Consider the following 19250-nt stretch of genomic DNA (forward strand, 5'->3'; position numbering starts at 1 on the left):
GCACACACAACTTCTGTAAGCAATGCTTGGAAAAGATCCTGATCCACCAAAACTGTAGACATGTCAATGGGCATTTCCACTGCCCTCTATGCAGAAAGGTAAGTAGGAATGATTCCATATTCTTTGTAGCTAGAAGCTGGGCAGATGTGACATTTTGTAGTTAGGAAACATGTTTTAATCTGAAGTGTCAGGTCTGCCCCAACCTTCCACTGGAGGACCACAGTTCTTGCAGGAAATACCATGCCACAGCATATTTACAAAGAACACAACAAGTTGTTTGCAATTGCACCTATCCTTTTTAAGAACAGCGTGGGATCCACATTACCGCTCTCAGAATGCACAGAAACCTGGCCTCACAGTTCTTAAACTCCTACATGAGGAAAGATGTGCAAATGCTCTATACTATCTTGTTTAAATTAAATATTTCCTTGAATTCTGACTAAACAATGTATTTGCTTACCTTTTTTTCCCCCAATTCTACAGGATGTATGCTTATCACATATGCGAATTAGCAGATTCTCATGACTTAATTTGAAACATACTTGTTTTAATATCCATATTTTATAGACTTCACTGAGTACAAAATCCACCATGAAGGCCTTTCTTAGGGATAGATTCTGCAACCATTAACACAGTGTTATAAATCTTCTCATAGTCTTTTTGGAGACAAAAACCGAATTCAGTAAGAATTGAAAACATCCATATTCCTCACCCTACCATGCAAGTAAATCTACTGCTTTCAGCAGAAGGTTCAAGAATGGATTCTCATAAAGCCTTTAGGATTTGCCTCTGAATATGAAAGTTCAAAAAAATACACTTTTTACCTGTTAACAGAAACTATTGAGATTGTCTCTACTTAATTTGCTGAATTCTGTACTTCGGAATAAACAATGCAGTTCCTACTGGTTTAGGGCAAGCTCTTCATACTCAAAGGTAAAGTATGAGCAACTGATACTCATGAGCCTTAAAGTTACAAAACATACTTTTGAATGAAACCACTCTCTAGATCAGCCAGCTGCAATATTTCACCTCAATTTTAATTACACCAATGTAAATACCAACTAACTAAAAATGATGCTTTTTTCTACATTATACTGAACTGTCAGAAAAACAAAGCATTCCTGTATTCCTCAAACTATTTTGCTATTTTTCTCATTTATAGGTCATTTACCTAAGGGGCAGAGGAATAGTTGGATTGCTAAGAAATAGTCTGGTTGAAAGTATACTAGAGAAGTTTAAAGATGAGCTTGAAAAAATCCACGCTCAGGAGAAAACACAGTTGTCCCAGATGTGTGAAGAACATGGGGAAAACATGAATTTGGTATGTATTTTCATTTATCCTTTTTCCTTTTAGTAATTTACACACTCTCTCTCCTGTAAGCATTAAGTACATACTGAGCACAAAATTTATATATTGGAAATTCTAGTGAAAGATCAATACTTATTAGCATCCTTATATATAACAAGTCCTTATAACAATAAATTATACAAAATTAAACTACATCAATTTATTCCAAAATTATTAAAAAAAAAAGAGCAAATAACTGAGTTGGAAGAATTTCTTACCCAGGTTAATTTTATCCATCCCACTAATAGGGAATTTTCTGCAGCCACTAGCAGGCAGCTTTATGAACTTCAAAAAAGCTGTAAACTTTCATAAAAGTCAGGTTCAGCCTTTTAGACAGAATACCTACAAAACTAAAACTATTCCTAAAATTCATGACCAAGTGGTATAAGATAAGCATCTTGTGCTTTGCCTTTTTTAAGTACCATGCTAAAATGATTAAAAAGGGCCAGGGTTCTCTTCTCTTATTCATACTGAATACTCCATTTCCAAGTAATCTACAGACTTTTATGAGGCTAGCTGCAAAAGCCACACACGCGCCTCTACAGTAGCCCCACTGAAATCAATCCTTTGAGAGGTTCAAGTTCTCCTTCTGAAGTTGAGGAGCTGGAGCAGTCTGCTGCCATTGCCGCAGGAAGCAGAGGCCGTCACTCGCACGCAGCGCTTACCAGAGAAAGTGACATCATAAATAATCATAACTAGTTTAGCTAAAAGACACAGGAAACCTTGATCCACTCTAGGAACTGGAAGACCCAGTAACACAATGGTCATTAATCATCACTTGTTAGACGCATTCTGGACATATATTGTCCATTTATCTTTGAAAACCACATCTCATCTTTGAACCCTTCTCTGACTCCCCATTTCACTGCACTTAGCTCAAGCTTCTCACTCACACACTCTCAATCTTTTACAAAACTACATACACCTTGTTGTCTACTCTTCCATCTTACCGTGACACTCCACTATGTCCTCCTGTTCCACCACTAGAGCCACTCTTAAACAGCTCTTCATCAGTTTTCACACAATTTTTTCTGTGCCGTTATCATTCAGGCATGAAATGCCCTTCCTAAACTAATCCACAAATTAGAGTTCTGTTTTCCCCATAAAACATCTTGGTTTGTGTGTGTTAGTGCATATGTGCGTGATGATACTGTCCAGCATGGAAACAACACTGCAAATATAGGAAAAAATATGTATTTATCCTTCCTATAGATACGACTTACCTCCTTCATTTATAAGTCTGCTGTGTAAGGACTGTATCTTCATCTGCAGTCATGCATCAGTTTCCTGATGCACATATCTCTGATCATCAGTGGGGTTTCTAGCACTATATATCACCAGGATGCAAAATACATAATACGTACAAGGGTGCTGAAGGACGCAATAATATGGTTTATTGAATGCAAAACTTTCCTATACCACCTGATACCAAAACTCACATAACACGAAGGAAGAGAGTACACTTTTTTGGTCAGGAACCAACAGGCATGTGGTTTGGCAAAATTCATATTATCCAAGTTCTACTACGCATGTCAATAGAACAAACATAGTGTAATAGCAATCTTTCTTTGGAAGACAAACACTTCAGCTTCACCAGCAATACTCAGTTTTGGCAGTTCTTACAGTATCTAACAGCAGACAGAACAATGAGCTACTTGGCTGACATTCCTTATATACGGATACTAACTCCCCTTGCATATTCTTTTTCCTCTCAGATGTGCCTGACCGATGATGAGCCAATATGTGCAATCTGTAAACTCTTTGGAAAACACAAGCATCACAATGTTGCAAAAGTATCAGAAGCTTACAATACCAGAAAAAATTCATTTATAAAAAATTTGCACTTAGTGCATAAGAAATCTGAAGATGCCAGGAAGGTATAGTATAAGCGACTCATTTGAGATTATACAACAAAATTACATGAATGTTTGATAGAAGATTAGAGCTGCATTTTGATTCTGATACTAGATTGTCAATTTGTAGATTTTCAAAAGAGGGTTAGGTTATACATGATAGAATGGCTTATCAGAAAGAGAATAAGAAAACCACCCAATCCTGACTTAGATTGTATTATAGCCCTGGCCAAACCATGTGCTCTTTGTCTTTTGTTCACCTAGATATAACCTACAATATTTGCAAAATTAATTAATGTTCATTAAGCAGATGATGAAACATGCTAAGGTATATTGCTGAACCTGGGCTTGCAAACTAATTGCTCTTCTCTGCAGAGGAGGTACATGCAATCCACCAACCCAAATACCTGTACTAACATATGTACAGAGTACCAATATTCCTGTAAAATACCAGGCAGCCAATGTCTTTACTACCTACCTAAGTAGGCTTACGAGGAGGCACTGAACAGCTGGAGGAAAAAGCTGGCACCTCACCACCCTTGTACCTTCATCCAAAGGTATCCTGCATGTGAACAGTTCCCAAGTCTCCAAGTAATCAGATTATTCTTTGAGAAGAGCATCTCCAGTCTCTGTTAGCATGGGCTCAGGAGCGTATCCCAACAGTTACAAATTACTCTTGTCAAATGTAGTATCTAGTTTATAGCCATAGCTGCTACATCAAATCACAGTAAAGGACCTAGCCACTGAGGAACAGAGATGGAAACAGGGACGTTCAGCTGTCTGGTACACACTTTCTTCAAGCCTGACATGCAGACAGGATCCAGAGACGGGCGTGTCCCAGGCAGCACAGATATGCTCTGCTCTGCTCCCACCTTGCTCATTGGCAGTATATCCCATTTTCCCCAAAGTGTTGCTGTCTGCCATATGACTTCACTGATGCACTAACCTTGGCAAAGGTGCAGCTGAGCTTCGTTCCCAACTCCCTTCATGAAAGGGCTACCGAAATACCACCAGGCTTTTCATTTGCATGACAGGATGGGCAAATAGGCTGTGTCTACCTGGAAAAACACACGCAAAACCAAACAATTTACACAGCTTTTCTCAGTGAACTGACTGCATGGTCCCCTCCTCTGCTCACCTCAGTGCTACCTCGCAAAGGAGGCTTGAGCACAGCACACATTTTTCTTCTCCTAGAAGTCTTCAGAGCTTCCTAAAGAAAACAAATCACATTCCCAAGAAAAGACACTTTAAGAGATCAATTTTTGAAAAGTGGCCTGCAGTTCAATTCACTTTCTAACTTGTAGCCAAATGTATTTACAATTACTTACATTTTAATTTGGTTTTGAGCACTAATGGCTCTGTACTTTTGAAGCTTTTCAATTTTGGGAGCTTGTACTGTATACCTAGGTACCATGTTTTGTTGAAAGTTAAGTATCTCATGCACTTAATTATTCTGAACACTGCTCACAGACATTACGATGCAATACCTAACTTTCAATCAATTTCACACAGGGAACTGAAAAGCTGATTAATGAACTAACAGCTGCTGCTACAGACACCAAAATAATGATTGACACAGTTGGAACCAGCTTGCTGAAAGGGATACGGTACAGAATGGCAGAACTGCAATCAAAGTTACACAATGACTATTCTACAAAACTGGAGAAAATGCAAGTACTCTCAAACGAAACCGAAGCTCCTGGACAGCTTTATCAGCAAATGAAAACTCTCCTGGAACAGCACTTAAATTCTGTACAATTTCTACAAGAGGATAAAAAACTCAGGGAAAAGATAGAAAAAACGATAGAAGGAAAAGCCTCATATCAGGACCCACCAAAGTATAAAATTTCAGTGAGACAGTATTTTGAAGAGCTGATCAAAGGAATTAATATCAAGGATTATCTCTCTAACACATGTGAGGAGATGTTTGCAAGTATCACTGACCTACACGAGACATGTAGCTCAGAATGTCCTGCCTTTGTTTTTTCAGGTCAGAGTCCCGATCAGTTCTTCTGCAAACAAGTACTGCGATTATTTGAAAAGTCAAATGACACAAACCAAGATCATTTTGAAAATACAGCCCCAACCGCATTGCAGCACTAATGCAAGCACTAGCATTGAAAATTTAGTTTTTAGATGTTTGTTGAAAGGACAATTAAAGCACTATCTCCTGAAGTTTAGCTTGAATTTCCCAGTCATATGTGCTGCCTATACAGTCCATAAAACAACTAAAAAACACCTTAAAAAGTAAATAGAATGAGATGTATTTAACATACATGCCTTGCTGCGTACTTTATTGCACCATCACAAATCAATAATTGTTTGGAAGGCAGCAGTAAAAGAGCAGCCTAAGTCAGAGTAATACACAGCATCTAAAGAGGGCAGTTTTAGAGGAACTTGGGGCAAAATGAGACTGTGTGCAGTGTGCACTGTCAACTGAGCTTCTTTCGTATGACTCTGACTGCTGCAAGTGCTTCAGATTTCTTCACTATAAGAAACGTAATTCACATCCTAAGTGCTAAATCTGAGCCTTAAACCATGTCCAAACATAGCTAACTCCAAATAAACTTACCTACAGAGGTAAATGAATAACTTCTGTAAGGAAATTACAAAATAATGAAAATCTGTTTCAAAATCATAAACGCTAGGCAACAACACCTCTTACATTTGATAATCTTCCTGATGTTCTTTTTCCAGTGTTGGAGCACAGAATAGTCAACAATACATTGATATGAATGCATCTTTTAAATTTTTGACAGGTACAGAGCCTATTTACCATTTTTTTCTTTACAGGATTTCTCTAAATTTTTTAACTGATTAATACAATAACATGTTTGCTTCTCAGAGCAATGTCTGCTCATTCTCTGCACATTTTAACTTTGGGAAAAAAAAAACATTATGGAGCTTATCACTTTGGTTTTCCTTTGGCTACTGAGTTTTATTCACAAGCAGACATTCATTCACCAAAAATGCCATTTGAGTACTTCTTCACATTTCAGGATTTTATACAAGTAATTTCTATGATTCAATCTCTTCTCTTACTTTGGCACTTCATTATCTTAAATGAGAGGATAAGAGGCAATCAGAACTACCATTCTGGAAACCAGCCAAAGGACAACATCAAATAGTAGTCATGAGAAGAGACCTATAGGATCCTGGGGGACTATTATGATATAGGAGACTTTCCTTACAAAATATCATTTCGAATCAGGCCCAGGGCTGGTATGTGATCAAAGCCCTGACTGTGAAGGTTATGGGATCAGGCCCTTGCTGCCACACTTGGTACGAAGCCTCCTCATGTGAATGCAGACACTGCTTATGAGGATAACAGAAGAGATCGGGTCCAAAGCTGTTATTCCCTACAGCTCCTTCGTATTCTATGTGAAGGTGGGCTGACAGGTCTATCAGCGGAATGCAAAAGTCAGTTCTAAAAGAAATGGATACAGCATCTCTGACTTGCTATGCATAAAACTGACCCAAAACTTGCTCTCTTAACAGGTCTCAAGACGATTTTGAGTTCACATGCACCAAAAGTTTGGTGCATGCAAACTCAAAGGTGCTGCCATAACACGCTGTGAAGATGCCTTTTAATTGAAAGGAAAATTGTGTTCAAAAGGTAAGCAGAACTTCAGAAGACTAAAATTACAACTTGTAATCATTTGCTGCTGTGCTCAGGCAATGCTTAGCAAGTCAACTGCTCAGCACTGCTTTGCTGTCATTTCTAATTTTCTTCTTTTGGTGTAACTGAAGCTCAAGTAAGTTATGCAGAAATTCTCAGCAGCTAGTGGTAACGTACCAGCTCGCATCTGTTTACCAGTTAGGGTCAGAACTCAGACTTTCTGCATTACCGCTTTTTCAAATAAGCTAATTTGATAGATTAATCCTAAAAAAGTGGTTTATATATCTGAACTCTCTTCTTCTGAGCTCATGCCAACCACATTTGTCCACAGTGTTTGCTTTCAACCTTTTCTGCACTATGATCCACTCTTAACTGAGGAAAAGAATTAGGCTCTCCAATTCTTACCTGTCATAAAGAAATAAAGACTAAAGAGAGCAGAACTGTCTGACACTACTTCACAACTTGAAAGGCTCTTCCTAGGAAATTAAATTTCAAGACACATAGTTTCAGTGTCCTTCAATCTGCTTTTAAAATAAATCAGTGCTATTGAATATGGCCCTTTAGTCCAAAACTGTATACATTGCAGTAAAACAGATGGACTGGCCTTTTTTATTATAACACAAGACTTCAGCTAATCAAAAAGCAATAAAACAATTCATTTTCTGAAGAAAAATTGTCAGTTCAGTAATTCTGGTGTCTGATTGGATAGAATGTGGAATTGTTCTCTTCTTTAAGCCAAAAACAATGTCACTTTCCAATTATGGGTATAATGAGCAATGGCCACCAATGAATCAGTGTGCATCTGGCAAAGTGACAGGCCTGGAAGAACACAGTCACTGAATAAGTATTTCCTGCTTTACAAATAAATGTGTCATCTAAAGAATGCCTCATTTTTGAGGAATGCTTGTGTACCTCTACTCATTTATCTAATAGCTGGAATCAATTTTCTTATTATAGCACTTTGCTCCATCAGCATATTCAAATATTGCAACACTCTCTAGTAATACTCACTATAGACACCATAACTTATAAAATGCTAGAAGCGTGAACTCAGAGTTACATATACCTCTTAGAACTTTTCTGAATGTGACTCATGAAAAACAACATACAATAACTACTACTTCTAATAAATTTTATCTCTGTGCCAGTAAGAATTATTACAGTGCCTATGCAAAATACATGGTAAGATGGTATTTCACTGCTGAATGTTTTCTTGGACAGTCTCTTTCCCGGGTGTTCATACCCCATCTTGTGACCTACACTGGAATTGCAGGAGCTACCCTTAGACGCGCCAGGCAGACACCTGACCAAAGTTTCTGTCACTGATACAGACTGTAACTTCTGCATTCACCACAAAATTTGTCAAATTACACCGACAGGTAAAGACTAAAAAGTAATTTAGCAGCTGGCAGTATTTCTGTGACACAGTTTTACCTGTGCAAGGAAGCAAACTAGATTTGGGGTTGCCTTTTGGCTGTTGAGGCACCATTGCTGGATTTGTTCCACATGCAAAATGGCTGCCTGATTCACAAAGGTGTCAGGTCAGACCGTTTCATCTGCTTGTTCCTTGGATCACTGAAAACAAAATATGTTCCCTTCTAGCATTTGTAATAAAAATTCACTGTTCATGAAATAAGACAGAACACCACATGCAAAAGGAATCCAGATTGTAAACTTTTACAAAACTGTTAAGAACTCAAAAAAATTGATTATTTCTAAAATTTTTTCAAAAGAAGAAAACAAAAAACTTATTTACAAAACCTGGCAAGACTTCTCTGTGCATTCAGGTACTTTTTAAGGACAGGTTTGCTCTAACCTAACGACCTAATTACCTTATTAAGAGACACAGAAAAGAGATATATGTTTGAAGTGTTTTTAAACACACAATTTCCCTCCCAGACCTATTACTCCTCAAGAAGGTTCTGATATTGAAAACATACTGAATAAGCTGAAGGACCACTACTCCTACTCTGAAAGACTTCTATGTGCACTACACTCTCTGCATATCACCAAAACATTAAGAAACCCATCAGGAACATAACTAGAAAAGCTACTTTAATTAAATCACCAACACATCAGCATAACACTTTCAAGTCAGATTGCTTCTGAAGTAGAACTGGATAAAATTCAAATACAATTCAATACAAATATAAAATTCAATAGTAGAGAGAAAAGTACACAGACAAACATCGTCAAAAATTCACAATACCCTAGAGTGTTATAAACATACTAAAGGTTATCTCATCCAACTACAAAGACCAGCAATATAAAAATAAGAATCACCTACAAGGGTGGCTGGTAGAAACTCCCGTTTCCAGCAAGGAGAAGTACAAGCTCATTCCTTGGAGACCTCAGCGGGGTGGTAGGGAAGGATGAAGAGGTAGGAAGGTGAGAAAGAGCCAATGAGCAGTGCTTCTGTTGTTGCTTCCCAATTAAACAAGATTATCATCTGTAAGAGAAAGCTATCAGCAAAGCAATTAAAACTCCAGTTCTGTTGCTCATTCAATCATCTTTTTAAATAAACTACAAACCATGATGAAAACAAAAAAGTCAATGCCCTGAAGGTGAAAAGCCACTCTTGTAAATCTGGGAGGCTATCAAGTGTTACTGAAAGAAACTGTATGTACATGTACTGCATTTATCCCAAACTATTATTCTTTACACCCTCAGGATAGCTTGCTAGGAGACACTGTAAGTAATCAGTCAGTCCATTTTTGCTACAACTGATGTTTCCAATTTACCCACTGTAGCACTACTTGTCCATTTGCCATAGTTTGCATAGCCATGGTTGGCAGTGAAGTGTGTATGAAACATCCCTAGTCTCAAACCTTCATCACTAGTCTTTGGGTCTCAGACATCAACCTAGCCAGCTGATGATGTTAGATGAAAGTGAAATGGCAATGGAGTCAAACTCGGCCAGTAAATTACAGAATAGTACTAATGAGAAACAGGTCTAGCTATGGACCTTTTGTTCTACAGAAACCAATAAGCCACCAAAGCCTGCACGACTAGAAATTGATGTCAAAGTAACTAAGGTCTCAAACATGCATAGTCGACGCTAGCCACTCAGCCTGGTTCAGGACCTGCAACCCCTCTGCGAGCACGAAGGGCCATGGCCACAAACCAAGGGATGCTGGAAGAGGCAGGCCAGCGCCCTCACCACCTGGCAGGCACACGCCGTGAGGACAAGCGCCACCGGCTCGACGCTTCGGGCCGCGGAAAGACGAGGGGCACCGAGCAGCTCCGGGGGCCGGGCCGGGCCGCCGCGGGGGGCCAGGGCGCCCGCCCCGCGCGCCGGGCCCCGGCCTGAGGTGCCGGCGGCACAGGAGGGGCCGCGCCGGCGGGGATTGAGGCCGCAGGCACAGGGCAGCGGCGGGAGAAGAAGGCACAGCCACCACCGGGGGGCGCCATTTCAGGGCTCCTTACAGTGAAGCCTAAATAAATGGCGCAGGGGGGCGGGTCCGTTTCCCCCACCATCCAGTGAGGAGAGAGAGTCCCGGGAGGGGGCGGGGATACACGACCGCAAACCAATCAGCGGGAACGCTTCTCCATGAAGGACAGGCGACTCCCCGCCCAGCAGCCCTGGCGGGCGGGACGGGGCGCCGCTTCGCCAATGAGGCGGCCGATGCGGGGCGGGTCGCCCCTTCCCGTGGTGCAGCGCGGCCGGCGGCGGCAGTAGCCGCCGCGACTCCATCCGGGTCCCGCGCTGCTCCGGGTCACCCTGCGGCAGGTAACGGGGCTGCGGCGGGCGCAGCCCCCGGCGGGCGCCGCCATCCTCGGCGCGGGAGGCGGCGCGCCGCAAAGGCGGCCCTGCGGGGCGCGGCCGCCGGGGTCTGCGGACCCGGGGTCTGCGGTGGCGCCAGGGCGCGGAGGGAAAGCGCGGCGGGCGGGGCGGGGCGAGCCGAGCCCCCGGGGGCGGCGGGGCGCTGCCGCCTCCCGCGGGTCCGCCCGGCGCCGCCGGCTGCGGGTCCGGGCGTGTCCCAGCCGGGCGGGCCCGCGGCCTGCGCGGTGAGGACGGGCTCAGGCCGCTGCCCAGGAGGCTGCAGCGGCGAGGCACGGCTGGGCCGCAGGTCGCCGCGCGGCGGAGGCGGCTCCGAGCCATCCTCCCTCCCGCCCCGGTCTTTTTCCCCTTTTTATTGCATTTAGGCCTCCCCCCCCGCCCCTTCCCCCTCTTTTCTCCAGACTAACTTGAAGGCCCGGAAGTGCCGCCCCCGGGCGCTCCTGAGTGGTCGGTTGTCCTCACCGCCCGGCGGGGATAGGCCGCGGATGCCGTCAGCGCCTGGGTACGTCACTTCCGCTATCAAGTGTGTGGGCCGGGGAGACCTTGGCCGCAGGGGGGAGCCCCGCGGGGCCGCCGCCGCCCGGGCCGCGCCGGGCCGCCCACGGGCTCCGGGCCCCGCCGCGCCGCGGAAGCCGGCCGCCCTGCGGGGACCCCCGCGGCCCGGGCGGGCGGGCAGCGCAGCGTTGCGCGGGGCTGCTCTGCCGCGGCTCGTGGGTGCGCGCTGGGCTTCCGTAGGGAGGGAGCGGTTGCCGGCGGGACGCGCTGTGGGACGAGCGGGAGCTGGTTGAGGGGGGTGAGTAGGACCTCGCATTGCTGCGAAAGGGGGGGGAAGGAGTTAGGCCTGAAACGTCAGGATTCTTGGTGGGGTCAGAAAGAAATCAGTATAGCAAATAAGGAATTATAAGAATTAGGTACAAAAATGAAGAGGAAGAAGTAAAGCAAAGGAAAGAAAACACTTCACAAAATATTTCTTCCTTTAAAACTAAATATGTTGTAAATAACACAAACAGCAGTGTAAAGGATGAAATCGCACAAACTAAATCATTTGTCAGTGTATGCTGTACTGATCATAACTCTAAACATTTACATTGCATTATGGTTAGCACAGCTTAAAATCCATTTTTGACATAATATATATTAGCATGTTTATGGTGGCTGTCCATCTGGCACAGCCCAATCGGTTTTACAGAAAGACTGTTCAGTCAAATTACATTTTTTGTAAGACTTGCTTCTTTTAGGAGTGATAACTCAACCCGATGTTCAAGGTTAATAATAATCCTCACTTGCAAATTTGCCTTTTCTATATATGTTTTATGCTGCTCTTTGTTAACAGTACTATTTTGTTAAGATGATTTTCTCACCGTGACCTAAGTCTTAAATGAACTGGCATGGAAAAAAATGCTTCAGTTAAAAATGTACATAAATATCCTGCAGAATGATGCTTAATTGTAGTATTGGATCAAATTTAATTCATGGCTGAGAATTTCTGAGAAATTGAATCTCTCCTTTCAAAAGCAATAAGATTTCTTACCGTAAACAGTATTTCATAAATAGGTCATCCTCTTTCTGTTTCCTTAGTGGGGAACTGCTGGAGCGCTTCACTGAAACAGTTGTTTACTAGTATAGCTCCTATGGTCAAATTTGATTTGTTCCATTCACAGCAACACTCAGTTGCTAAATAGTCTAAACTTGCCCAAGGAGTTATTTACAGTTGTTGTTCTAAACTTGCTGCAGTCTTGTCAGTGTAGTCAACTTTTAATAGTAATAGATTTATAATAGTATAGTAGTAGTAGCAGTTGTAATAGTAATAGATAATAGTTTATCTTCTTGAAGAGGGACTTACTAATAGCCATATTGTATTTTCTATTTTTATAAAATTCTTGGTTGTATTTTTTTTTCCAGTGGTGATACTCTAACTTAAAAATGCAATCTCCATTTATATCGGTTGTGTTAGGAAGTTATCTTGCATAGTAAGACTAGAGAATTTGCAAGAAAGCATTGACAAAAAATCAGATTACTTTATTTTTCTACCAATAATCAAAAGTAAAGTGAAAATAAGGATATTGCTTTTTATAAGAGCCTTCTATGTTTTCCTCTAGCGTTACTAGTGGAAATATTTCATTTGCAAAATATTAAGACTTGCAATATTTATTACAGGCAATAGAAGCTTAATTATATTGCCAATTAATAACATAACACTCTTGAAAACATTGCTTTTTTATGAACACCAACTTAATGATTTGCTGAATTTATATAAATACTAATTATACAGATATGCAAGCTTCATGTATAAGTTGTCAACATAACATGCTCTGTTAATGGGTAGGATGGCTGATGGCTTTCCTAATCAGTTGCTGTTCTATGGAAGAACACAGATGTTGGTAAACGTTTTGGTAAATTTAAATGTTATCGGTAAGTTTTCATCTTCCAAAAAAAAAAAATCCCATGTTCTTCCACTTTTCTCAGTCATCTACATTCTGAAATATTCAGCTTCTTTGTAGGAATAAAAGAACATATCCCACTTACTAGTAGCATGTCCTAAGAGACACAGATCTAGGGAGTAAATGTGTTTGAAGCAAGGACACGTGACCAAAATGAGGATTTCCTTTGAGAAAGGCATTGAGATCTTTGTGGCATCTGAAATTGTAGCTAAACAGAACTGGGCTTATGTATACACTTATACTGCCAGTGAACTAATGGAAACTTGTCTGTATGTGTGTACACCCACTTCAAGTATTTATAAAAGGTTAAAAACCTCCAGAGACTTTTTTTTTAATCTGCTTCGTCAAAAGAAATTATATAGGTGCATTGCTGTTCTGTAGAGATGCAGTGGTAGTTAATAGACATTGGTTTCTGTTCTTGAACACCTTGATTATGCACTAATTTGGACACTAATGCAGATCTGTTTTTTGTCTATATCAAATATTAAACTATTTCTAAAAATAATGTGCATATCTCATTGGAGAAAAGTGTTGCTCATAATAGATATAGCAAGAATCAACCTCTAACCTATAAATTACTGAAATAATTTTGAATAGCATTGGAAGGATTAAGCTTAGAATATGCATCATTCATCTGAAGTCCTGCTTCCAGAAGTAATCAATGATAATGCATCGATTATATGCAGATGGCTTAGTACTAAGGTTGTAAAGTCAAGTACACATACAGGAACATGCTAGAATTCACCTTAGTTTGGGCCTTTTTTCATATTAAAAATTATTGATTATGATCACATACTTTGCTTTTCCGCAGGAGATGTGCCTCATTCAGTGCATGAGTGGGCAGTAGTGACTTCTAATTTCTTTCAAGCCATGGTTTCTGTATACTTAAGTTCCTTCTGATACTGTGTGGTTAGAAAAATAAAATCAAATGTACTCATTGAAACTTCAACAAAACAGTAATATTTCATGCTATGATTACTTGGAATCAGAATGCTTTGTATTAAAGCAACTACATATAAATCAGATTTAGATATTACAAAAAATTCTGGCATGTTGAATTGAGACACTAAATAGTACATTATTGATGACAATCAAAAGTATTAATCTTCTATTGTTGTGTGAAAAATACCGAGAACTTGTAAACATTGGAGTGGACACATACATCGGCACCTAATGGCATGGACTTTGGTACTGCTTATACTTAGAGTTAAAGCAGATCTATAAATTTATATAGCATCATGGGCTGAAATGGGCTTGTACTCCTTTTCTCCTGCTTCGTGTTTTTTAAAAAAAAAAAAAGTTCAAACATACACTCCAGTGTATTTCAGCTAAATGGACTATCATGTCCATATAGAGGTATTAAGTCTCAAGTTTTTAGGTATTGGCAGGGAACACTTTTTTTTTTTTTAAATAAAGTCCCCTGGACTTCAAATTGCAAGCCTTACATTCTAAAGTATTTTTGCTTTCTTGGTCTGTGCATCTTTTCAGTGCAGGTGTGTTTCCTTGGCATTTAGCTAGGAGATAAAATACAAGATCTCCAATCTGTTTAGTCTTAATCTTCATATAGTTTAATGACTTACAGCTTTGACTTCTCTATTATACTTAATTTCACGCACTGAATTTTTTGAGTTTAAGCATTAAAGAAAGTCTTTTTGAATAAAAACCTGTTTGCAAATTTACAATGCCGAATATATATATATATATATTTTTAAACTAAAGGATGTATGACAATTAAGGTACCTGTCTCCACCCCACAGGTAGAGGTTGATATCAGTAAAGCACGGTTAGACAATGTAGGAGCTACTGCTTCTACAAACTCACCTTCAGCTTCAGTTGCCTTCTCCTGTGCTTCAAAGTGGACAAAATCAACTGGGAGAATAAAGCATTTGTCTTTTTTAAGATCACACTAAGATGAAATGGAACCTTTGCTATTTCCAGAAATTTGCATTTTGTTCCCTCAGCAGAGTAGTAAATAAAAATTGTAACCATCATTTGAGCTATTTTTTCCCCTCTTTGGTTGGAGGGCAGATTAAGAGTGATTATGTTATACTGTGTGCTACTAAACAAACATGAATTCTAGAATTTTTTTTATACAGTTTAGTACAGTTTCAGAGGATTTTAAAAATCAGGAAAAGCATGAAAAAAACATACTTCAGAAAGCTAGAGGTAATTTAGATTCTGTCACTTCTGTTGGACACAAATTAGGAGCAAGGTTCTACCGAGATCAACACTACTGATAAAAAGGAAGGTACAATACAAAACAATGTAGAATGAGAAGAATTATTCAAACTAATTAAAATTTTCATGTCAGTAACTATATATATAATGTTACTGAATATCATTGGAAAAGTGGTCAGGAGGTATGCGCATAGTTCATGATGAAAGCCAGCGTATGGGACAGCTGAGTGAAGTGAGGGGAAACGATATGAAGGATGACTAATAATCTGCATTAATCACGCTGTTCCCCCAACGAGAGATCCCTACCACTCAAACAAAACCTGCCGACCGAGCAAACCTGAGTTTGTAAGTCTGCGTGTGTCTTTCGCGACACTCGATGTGTAGATACTCCAGGTATCACTGGAGAAGGTGGTTGAAATGCATTCACTGAAAGACTCGGTGGGAGTGTGGAAGTGCCACGGCGTTGGAGAGGGCATTAGTGAAGTTAGGGGATAAAGCAGTGAGGAATTGCTGTTAGGGCTGCTAATCTGAACCCCAGAGCTCCATCTTGTGGTCAAAGCTGCGTACAGGCTAGAGCCTCAGCCCTTGGCTGTGGTAGGCAACTTCCAGTGGAGTGAGATGTTTGGCAGTAAACTCCTTCCTCTGTTCTCAGTGCTATGCCAAAGTCCTACAGTTGCACAATTAGTATCCCTTTCCTTCACTTTCACTGTCTTGGGGTGACTGAAAAATAGTGCTTTGAGCACAGCTATTAATAAGGAAACCACATTAAAAATGTACTGCTTAAAAATCTCATCATTGTCTAAGTGTTTATTGCTGAAGTCGAGTGAGTGCAGGCAGGTGGCACTGAAACCCTTGTGCTTTACTGTGGCCTGATATCAGACCTAAGTTGCAGGGATGTATGCAATAGCAGACTCACTTGGGTGGCTAGCAGATATCAAATCAGTAGAGGGTGTGCCAGGAGCATAATTTATAAAGCTTCTCTGCTTTGGTGTGTGCCAGGAAGATTTAATACATAATATCAGGGGATGAGCATACAGGTAGACCTCCAAGGAGGCCTGGCAGTTCTCATTCTTTGAAAGGACATTGCAACTTAAGTATACAGTTTTTAGAAGAATATAAGAAATAACCCACAAGTATATCTCTTAGAAACTCCCAAACTACAGAACTACTACAAAGCAGAAGATGAATTAAGCAGCCTTTTCATGAATACATAGTTAAAAAAACAGTTAACCTGAACTTCCTTCAGAAGAAGGTTAATAACAGAAGGGCTTAGAATTAGCAGTATTAGAATTCTAGTCAGAAACTGAACAGAAATTGATGTCAGGTACCTACTTGGTTGCTGTAACATACTGATAAAACTGCTTTTCTCCAGTGGTTAGAAGATGGGATACACTATGATCTTTTATAAGGTATGATATTATTTACAGAATGAGGATTTCCTAATGTACTAAAGCACTTTATGATCTCAGAGCAGATAAATGTTTGTAATCATAGGATAACAATTGGAAGTCACTCATAATATTTTCTTCAAGGACATTTTTGATCTTAAATAATAAATAACCTATGCACAACTGTATTAGATAAAAGGCTCTTATTTTAGGAAGCTGAAAGCAGACAGATTTTTATGGATTGAGGAACAACAAATACTTAACAGGAAAATCAAGTTATGGTGGTAGAAAATGATTTGAAGTTTCTTACATAAGTTTCAGAACTTCCCAGGGAAGTCTTGCTGTCAGTAGAAATAAAAATAAAATCTGTTTGATACATCTTCTCACGTTGGTTAGTTTTTTAGATAACTTTTATCTAGATGCGATGAAATGCAAAACGTTGATTTCTAGGCTTATAAATCTAGTATCCCTCAGGCTTTGGTGTAAAACAGCAAATCTGCAAGTATTATCTTTAAATATTTTATATTTTGTATTTTTGGCATGCCCTCTTGCTTTGTTCAGTAATGCCTATTCGGTTTTTTGAAGCACTTAAACTGTTTTTGGTACATCAGAGAGGCAGCAGCTTCATCATAAAGTTCGTTCTGAAATTAAACATCTTGGACTTAGTGATTCCATGAAGTTAACGAAGTGATGAACTGATGATACCAACTTGACTCTGTCTGCAACTAGACTCACTGGACAGAGGCCTCGGTGAGCTACCTCTTTCATTTAGAGATGGGATCTTTATGTGAATGCTATCTGGTTCTAATTCTAAACCGGTGAAGGTTTGGATGCAAGAACAAGGAACTGTGAGAGGATTGTCAGCTTCCCTACTAAATATTTGACAGCAGGACCTCTCCCTGAACTAATTTAAAGGATATGATGTGTGCCAGTGCTTCATAATGGTTTGACTTTGTCCCAGTGCTCCTGTTCCAATTTATTTCTGTTTTGGGCATTAGCACCAACTGCTTGTGTCCATCTGTGCATGCTAAAATATATGCTCTGATAGGCATGTAAGTTAGCAAAAGCAAATAATGGGATTTATATGAATTACAAGCAAGGTTTTTAAGAGTGATTCACCAAAATTTGTCATCAATATTTGTACAAAGAGGATTCTAGAGTAAAACGTTGAGGGGGTTGAAAAGTACTTTCTTCTGTGCTATTCAAGGAATAATGTCATTCCTTTGTATATTAATGTACTGGATCATGCGTTGTGTTTTTTGGCAAGGATATTAACATGCATTAGGATCTCTTGTTCTATCAAGGCTTTGTTTGAAAACTGGTCTGAAAATCTCAGTTTAGAATTGGGATGAAGTATTAGTAAAACATGCATTTAATGTTTGAAAAACTGCATCTCTAAACACTTTCAGCCATCTTATAAATTGCATTGACAAAATAATCAGTTTTCCTCTCCAGCTCTGTTTTCAAGATGTCTTTGCTAAGAAGGGGACTGTAAGTCACACATCTGTCTGGCAAGTATTTAGATTTCAATATTTTAAGTTTTTTTGTTGTTGTTGTTTTTACTTCAGGATTGTGTTGAACTATGTTAATGCAGAAACTGGCTTTAAGGTTATTATCAAGATCAGTTGGAGAAGCCATTTGTTTCTGATCTAAAAACAATGTATGCTTTAAGTGGCTTTTTGGCAAAGCAGGTGTAACTGTTAAATGGTGTAGAGTGTAGGACCTAATCTTGATGAGTTTTATCTATAATAAAAAAATCCTTATGCACAAACTTCATTGATTTCAGACTAACAGAAAAAGCACAAAATACTATGATGATACCTAATTTTTCTTTGAGCTATTAACATTTATGGTAGCTGAAAAAATTGGTATATGTATTATTAAAAATATATATTTGATCAGAATTATAAACATCAAGGCCTCATTATGATCCATGTAAATGGTTTGCATTGTTATGGTCTTAGATTTTGTTGTTACTTTTAATTCTAAAGAAATTTAGGTCTGCATATGATGTTTCTGATAGACTTTTTCTTCTAATTTCAGATGAGGTTACATCTGTGGAACAGGAGTAGTACTTTTAAAGAAAAGTTTAATGACTATAGTTGCTATGACTACTACAACTTGCTAACTGTCTGAAAATGAAATATGTTAAGACCTAAGCAATTGGTAAAATTTTGAAATTAAGGAATCTTATTTTTAAAGTAAATGTAATTGCATGTTTGGGGAGGGAAGGTTTTTTTTCTTTAATTTTTTTTTTTTTAATACTGTAAATGGTGTCTTGCAGCTAGCTTGACTTTATTAAAATCACATTCTTCCTACATCACCTCTGAAGATGCCTGCACTGTGGGATGAGGTAGTAGGTTGTATAGTTTTAGGGTCATACCCGCAACTGGGAGATAACTATACAATCTACTGTCTTTCCTAAAGTAGCAGAAAGTCAACAGCGGAAACTTTTCAATTTAAGTTCAATGTCAGATTCTACTGAGCTCCTGCACTTGGAACATTTATAGATAAGGTATTTTAGGAGAAAATATTTTTGTAATACCTAAAAATAATGGCATTTAGATTTTTCTTGTTCTTGGAAAATTCAGGTCGTCATTCTATACTAATTTCTCTCCTCTAAAGAATAAAAAAATTAATAG

The 19250-nt window shown here is 39.6% G+C and overlaps 2 long non-coding RNA genes across 2 annotated transcripts; one reads left to right on the forward strand and one right to left on the reverse strand.

Annotated features, from left to right (window-relative positions):
* Positions 1-2726: 2726 nt before the first annotated feature.
* Positions 2727-10111, reverse strand: LOC106488728 (uncharacterized). Its single transcript, XR_001293274.2, has 4 exons — positions 9945-10111; positions 9108-9269; positions 8255-8395; positions 2727-4259 (listed from the first exon to the last, which is right to left on the reverse strand). It is a non-coding gene; the product is annotated as an uncharacterized lncRNA (long non-coding RNA).
* Positions 10112-10505: 394 nt separating this feature from the next.
* LOC136993198 (uncharacterized) lies at positions 10506-18119 on the forward strand. Its single transcript, XR_010885431.1, has 3 exons — positions 10506-10550; positions 11003-11103; positions 18064-18119. It is a non-coding gene; the product is annotated as an uncharacterized lncRNA (long non-coding RNA).
* The last annotated feature ends 1131 nt before the right edge of the window (positions 18120-19250 follow it).

Source organism: Apteryx mantelli, chromosome 12 (genome assembly GCF_036417845.1).
Source record: "Apteryx mantelli isolate bAptMan1 chromosome 12, bAptMan1.hap1, whole genome shotgun sequence".
NCBI classification, from domain to species: Eukaryota; Metazoa; Chordata; class Aves; order Apterygiformes; family Apterygidae; genus Apteryx; species Apteryx mantelli.